Below are 7,519 nucleotides of genomic sequence, written 5' to 3'. Positions count from 1 at the left end.
AACTTTCATACTTATTGTTTAAAAGTTTTTTTCCTTATATAAAATTATAATTGAATATTGATATTAAAAAAATACATTGAAGGTTTCTGAAAATAAATTTTTCTAAACTGAAGAATACAACCTCCTGGAAAGGTGGTTGGCAGCAATCAACCTCAACAAGGCTCAATTTAGCTAATTTATATTCTTTCTGAATCTAATATTGGAAATGGATAAGTTAGAATTCTTTTGGTAGAGGATAAAATAACAATGAGTTATATCCTGCACTTGGCAGAATGAGGAGAAGGATGCACCGTAGATTTTTGACACCAATTTCTACTTTGCTATCGGGTCTCTTCACGATTGAGACAATTGCCTCGCCATTAGTTTCATATTATGTAATGGAAATATACAATCTTAATATTTTCAACAATACCCCTTTTTGGACACTTGGGCTCGATGTCCATATCAGCCTAAAAACAATGATATTATTTGAAAAAAATGTGAATGATTGGGACATCTACAAAAAACATGGATATAAGTCAGTAAGTCACAATCTATGAGAAATTAACAAGCGTGTCAAATGTTGAATTTACGGTGAAACCCTAATTGGATCCAGGCAGAGGAGTCTCCGTCGCTGGTAGGTAGGTTATTGATTCACCCTTCAGTTTCAAGGAAACACGTTTGATTTCATTAATGTAACCTTCAGTATGTTTTTAATGTTTTGTTGTTTGCAGATTTATCCAGGGCAAAATTTAGAGCAGATCAAGTCATAGTAATGTTGTCACGAAATTCCGTTTCTATGTGTTTGGTTGTTTAATTCTTTTTTTGTAAGTGGACTATACTCAAAATTTGTTATGCGTAGGCGTGCTAAGAAGAGGAATCGGCGGTGAACCATTTGGATGGGTCATTTTCTACTTCCAACCAAGATTGTTGTGCGGATGAGGATGGAGGTGACGCATTTCGTACTGGTGGAGATGCCTTTGAGTATGGAGCTTTTTGGGAAGAGGATTCATATCCACATGAGTATTTCGGTGACAATTTCTATGACAAATGAAAAGAAAGAGGCGCTGATGGTGTCGCCAAGCTCGGATGTATTAATTTCAAACAAATCACTGCAAGTGAGATTATGATATTCCATTTTCTGGATCTATTAGTTGTGTTCTCGTTTTACAGTTTGTACGTGAAAATGAATGGTTTTGCTATTTGGAAGAATAAGATTCGAAAAAATGTGAAGAATAAGCTGACACAACAACAATTTGTATGCTTTCGGCAGGAGTTCAGAGATATAGGGTCCAATAACGACGGCTAGTTACGTAAATGTGAGCCAAAGCCTGAGACTTGCTGCGGGTGTGAGGTGGAAATACGTGCTCATGTGCATGCGAAAAGAGGTAGATGGATAATCTTGTACTTTTAGGAAGCTCACAACCATGAGATGTTGGATGATAGACTAACCTATATGCTATCGAGGCATAGGAAGATGGATGCATCCGTCATTGATCAAATGAACATGATGCTGAAGATTGGAATTAAAACACCACTGATTTATTCAGCTTTGTGTAAAATGCATGAAGGGCGACAAAATGTTGGATGAGATGATGCCTTTGTGAAGTTGATGGGCATCCATTGATCAAGACATCCCCCCTAAGCGAGTTAAACCTCAAAATGGTCCCTGAGATTGGCGTCGTGCACTAAAATCGTCCCTGAGATTCCAATTGAACTAATTACGTCCCTGAGATTGACAAAAATGCACCACGTTAGTCCCTGCCCTATTTTCTATTAACGGTGTGATGACATGGCTTGATGACGTGACGTGTTAGTAACATGTGTCACTCTATGATTTGGCCACGTGTAATGGTATGATGATATGTTGACTAGTGACACGTGGCATGCTGACGTGGATGGTTGCGCCACGTGTCATAATGCTATTTGACCACGTGTCTATTTATGCCACATGTCGCAACAGTATTGGTCCACGTATCATCCATTATGTCATGATTGTAGATGCACCAAATTAGTCCCTCACTTTGCGTTAAGTGACTCATTTTAGCATGGTTCTGAAAACCGGACCGGACCGGTCGGTTCAACCAGAATAACCGAGAACCAGTTACCTAGCCGGTCCGGGTAACGTAGGAAACCGTTTGACAAAAAACCGGTGAAAAAATCGGTCGAACCGACGGTTAACCGGACGAACCGTCCGGTTTTTTGGCGGTTTAGTGGTTTGCAACTTCAATGCCAAACGACGTCGTTTTGGCTGTTTTTTAATAATATTATTTAATATTTTATTAAACCGGTTGAACCCCGGTTGAACCCCGGTCGAACCAGTGAACCATTAAACCAGTGACTTCACCAGTTTATTGACCGGTCCAGTTCTCGCAACCTTGCATTTTAGTCCCTAAAATTGAATGCCGTGTACCAAACTAGTCCCTTCACTAGTTTTTTCTCCTTTTTTCTAAAAATTCAAAATTATCAATATCTTTGAATCCATTAATTTCAATTCTATTTTTCGTATGTTATTTAAATACAAGTGCTTTTATAAAATATTTTTGCTCTTGCGAGTACCTTGAACCGCGCTATCTTGGAGTTGACGTGAAGATATTTCAATCACCCCCACTACCATCTCCGACCTCTTTCGTTTAGACTGAAGAGATCGGAGATGGTAGTGAGGGTGCTTGAAGTGCCTTTGGTCTAGCCCGTTTACACACAATAAAAACGTGTATTTCATAAGAACCGGAAAAAATGTGTCTAATCAATCATATAATTCTTTTTTATAATAACATATTTATATATTACAAAATTTACCAATATTAAATTAATATAGAAAAAAATTATATAATTAAAACTAAAATTTTAAAATTTTTTATAAAAGCACTTGTATTTAAACGATATGTGAAAAAATAGAATTGAAATTAATGCATCTAAAAAATTGTAAATTTTAAATTTTAAAAAAAAATGAGAAAAAACTGGTGAAGGGACTAGTTTGGTGCACGACATTCAATTTCAGGGACTAAAATGAGTCACTTAACGTAAAGTGAGGGACTAATTTGGAGCATCTACAATGATGACATAATGGATGACATGCGGATGAATACTGTTGCGATACTGTTCCGTACATGACAACAATTGCTAATATATTTTTTCAGAGAGAATAATAGAAAAATTCAAAAACTTCTTCAACTTTGTCTACAAGGTCATCCACACAAAGCAATGGCTCCTCCAATGAAATCACATTGGCTCCCAACTGCAATAACTCTTAAGAAAATGAGAAAGAGACTATTAGACTCTATGAGCGATTGTGCAGAGAGCATCCATGGCTTTTTTTGTCAAGAATCTGAGAAATGCAAGTCAATACCAAAGCTACGAAAGCAGTTTATAATAAATTTCATGCAAGTAAAAATGCGTCAAAATTCAGATAAAATAAAATTTGATAATTAAAGAGTATTAGAATGCAAAAAATTTCTATTAATACTGACCTCATGGTAGGGAACATCAATGTAATAAATACAGAAATTATAAAGTAACAAAGAAGCAGCTTCTGGGGAGAACAATGGACCTTAGAAACAAGATAATTTGCATAAAGACCCTGTTTTATTTTCAAAACTTCACAATTCTCAAACACATTTTTTCAATACAAAGACTCTGCTTTAATTTGCTTCCAATCCTTTAAAACATTTCTATAAAAAAAAGGAATTTTTTCTCAAGTTTAAAATGGAAATAAACTTCACAAAACTGAAAAAAATATACAAACAAGGACAAAAACGTAAATAGTAAGCTGAACTTTTACTTATTTTCACAAAGCTGGCTTTTCTTGATCCCACAAACAATCACAAAAACTAAATCTTTACTTGTTTTCACTGTAAATTCCTACAATACACACACATCTATAAATTAAATTAATTAAAAAAATAAACAAATAGAGATACAAACTCAGAAGATTAACAATTTCAAAAAAATTCTAAATAACTAAACAAACCCTAAACTCCCAAATGTTGAAAAAAATCAAAAGAAATTAATTAAAGAAAGAGATTTAGTACAGAAGGTGGCGACAAATGAGAGGTGGCAGACAACGGAAGGAAGAAATTAAGAGGATGCAACGATGAGAGGAGAAGATGTTGTTGGAGCTGGCGACGACACTGCAGGTGGTGTTGACGATTTTGTTAGACGCGAGAGAGACAACAAATGTGGCGTCCCCGAAGTCCAGAAGTGGAGGCGAAAATCGAGGATGAGGAAGAGGATGATGATGATGAGTGAAATATGCTAATCTTGTTTTATGGTGGTTAGTTATATTTTTTCCCTTTTTTCCTTACTTTCCTTTTTCTTTTTTTTTCTTTTCTTCTTTTTTTACATCATGCTTTTATGTTTTTTCTTTGAAAGTTTTTGTATATTTTGTTTGTCTTGAGCAAGTTTTAAATAATAAAGAAAATCTAATTGAAAGGAATTGATGAAACACAATAACAGTGGGTGCATGTGAATAAAGATAAGACCACAAAAAAGTGAATCTTGCGAAAAAGAGAAATAGAAATGTCAGAAACAAAAATCTAGAAAAGTATTATAATAATCCAATATCTAATCCTTGAAACAGTAAAAAAAGAGAGAGAATAAGGCTCTGAGCACCAATTACTAGAGCCCAGTTATGTTCTTGTGGTGCTATTGTATCAAGAAAAAATTTGGGTAAATAAATCTGATGGGTGCCTCATCACCCGATAACTTGGGCCAACTAGTCCGAACTTATCGATTGAAAGCCTGTTAAGAGTTTCCTTGAGACAAAGCCCTTAAAGTCCAAAGAGGCTTTGGGCATTTATGTTTGAAAATGAATATAACAAATTTATCTAATTATGTGCTTGTTTAATGGTATCAAGGAGAGACTTGGGCGATTAAATCGAGGGATGCTTTATCACCCAATACCTTGAACCAACTGGTTCAGGAGTATCGATTGAAAGCCCGTTAAAGAACTGTCTTGAGACAAAATACTTAAAGTAAAAAATTCAAGGACTTTCCATTTAAGCCAAAATCATTAATTCTGTTTAAAAATAAAACTACTTCTAAGGTCATGAATTGTAAGAAAGATTCTCATAGTATAATCCGGATTAAAGTTCTTTGAATATTAAAAGAAAAAACATAAGTATTCAAGATTCATCAAAACAAGAAAAGTCCACATGAGGTCTTATAGAAATATTATGAACCCAGTGTTATGTTTAAAAATTCAAACTTAAATCCAATTCCTCTCACTAAGATTAACTTCGTTTATTTTTCTTTTGTTTGAGGACAAGCAAACTTTTAAATTTGGTGTTGTGATGCCTGGTTTAGTGATTTTTTATCTTTTGTTAATAGTTTTTCTTATGTTTCACTTAAAGTTTTCATGTTTTAGATGAGTTTTCATGACTAACCATGAATATGGAGTTGTTTCAGAATAATTGTGTTTTCAGGATTTATTTAAAGAAATCAAGATAAAAGTCAACTTTGAGGATCACTGGGAGCATGCATTCACAACGTCGGGCGTGGTCGACGTGCATGGAAGTGACGCTAGGCGTGACACAATTAGTGCAAGACGTGGTGTGTTGAAGCCATGCATAGTCAAGGGAGAAGGAAATAACACTGGGTATGAAGGTGACGACACCGAGCATGAAGACCACTGGGAGGAGCTCTTGATGATGACATTGGGCGTGGAGCCTTGATGTTGGGCGTGAGTTTGAAAGCTTGATGGTGACGCCGGGCATGGCGTCTTGGTACCGGGCGTAGGGTTGAGAACCTGAAGGTGATGTCGGGCATGGAAGCTTGAAGCCCAACTTCAAAACCATTTCACTCTCAGGGGTTTTTTCGAAACCAAAAACTCTCCAAGGTTTTTATAATTAATGGTTGTTAAACTCTTGTAGAAAGACTAGGTGCTAGTTCAAGGGTTAAGTACGATTTTGGTCCCTAAGGTAAGGGCTGAAAATTATTTTCGTCCCCGGCCTTTTTTCTCTACAAAATGGTCCCAAATGTTTCAGTTTTTTTTAAATTGTCCTTTGGACGAAAATGTCCTTCTCCCTTCTTCCCCAAAATGCAGAAATAGAAGTTGGTAGATGCAGAATACAGAAGCAGAAGCATAATGCATAAGCAAAAAGCAGAAGCAGTGAAATAACAATAACAATGAAACAACAACAACTAGAAGAACAACACCACCAACAACAATGGATAATGAAATTAGAGCAACAACAAAAGTAAAACCAGAAGCAGAATCAGAAGCAGAAGCAATCCAGAATCAAACCAACAATAATAACCATTTCCTAAAATCCACTAACAGAAAATCAACATCCAACTAAACTAATCCAGAATCAAACCAAAAATAGAAATTGAAAGCAAACTAATAACCTGAATTATGAAAATAGAAAACAGAAAACATTCTTCTTCTTCTTCTTCTTCTTCAATGAATTCAGAAACAAAAATAGAAGAAATAGAAGTGAAACAGCATCATCTTCTTATTCAATGGAATCAAAAGCGTGGAACAGGTTCTCCGTGAGCTCAAGTTGTCTGCGGCGACCAGCCCAAATCCACCGCCGAGACTCCGCAATCTCCGCCGCTACCATCGTTTGCCTCTTCCTCCTCCTTTGCCGACAGCGTCGCATCAATCTCGGACCAGCTGCCTTTTTCAGATTCCTCGTCACCAAAGGTCGTAGATGCCTCGCCGCTGGTGGACAACAGGAGTGTTGTGACAGCTCCTCATTGGGGGTGAGCTCTAGTTCGAGGAGGTCCGAGACAGGGAAGGAGAGAAAGAGGGGAGAGGGTCGCGGTGGCTCTGAGGTTAGCGCGAAGGGGAGAGGAGCAGCGGCGGCGGTGGCCCTTACCCTTCTCTTCCCCACCTTCCCTTCCCCCTTTTCTTTCCCCTCTTTCCTTCCCTTCCCTGAACCAGCGTGAATTGAATCCATTCCCCCATATTCAACATTTTGTGTGTGTGTGTGTGTGTGTTTTTTTTTTAATTTAAGTTAGGGGTATTTCTGGAATAAAAATTTAAAATTTGGTTAAATGGACAATTTTAAAATAAACAGAAACTTTTGGGACCATTTTGTAGTGAAAAAAATCGGGGACGAAATAAATTTTCGGCCCCTACGTTAGGGACCAAAATCGTACTTAACCCTTAGTTTAATTTAAATTTGAATTGTTGTTTTAGTTTTCTAGAAGGATAAGAGTTAGTTTAAATTCAAGTTACTGTTTTACTTATCTTATTCTTCAAAGATAAGATTAGTCTAGATTAGGTTAGGATTTAGATTATAAATAAGTGAACAGAGGTTTATAAGAGGGAGCACATCACAAACCTTCATCTCTATCTTTTGCTTTGTTTTCCATTTACCATGAGTAACTAAATCCTTTTTGCTAAGGGTTAGAGGCTCTGTTTATGTTTTTATGGATTAGTAATACAAGCGTTTGCTAATTGGATCGCTTGGACGCTTCGAAACACCCGGCCGAACCGGAGTTTTCGAACGAATTAGAACGCCGAGACGAACCAGACCAACCAAATCGTCTAAATGATCTGGACCGCCCGGACCAATTGGGTCGCAGGGCCGAA

The 7,519-nt window shown here is 36.7% G+C and overlaps 1 long non-coding RNA gene across 2 annotated transcripts; it reads left to right on the top strand.

Annotated features, from left to right (window-relative positions):
• LOC110264911 lies at positions 498 to 1,127 on the top strand. Of its 2 annotated transcripts, none has more exons than XR_002351244.1 (3): positions 498 to 620; positions 714 to 751; positions 842 to 1,127. It is a non-coding gene; the product is annotated as an uncharacterized LOC110264911 (long non-coding RNA). The 2 variants fall into 2 exon arrangements; XR_002351245.1 differs by having other exon boundaries at positions 508 to 620; positions 714 to 756.

This window comes from Arachis ipaensis, chromosome B07 (genome assembly GCF_000816755.2).
Source record: "Arachis ipaensis cultivar K30076 chromosome B07, Araip1.1, whole genome shotgun sequence".
NCBI classification, from domain to species: Eukaryota; Viridiplantae; Streptophyta; class Magnoliopsida; order Fabales; family Fabaceae; genus Arachis; species Arachis ipaensis.
The sequence above is the reverse complement of the archived record's forward strand: the minus strand, read 5'-3'. Positions and strand labels throughout refer to the sequence as shown.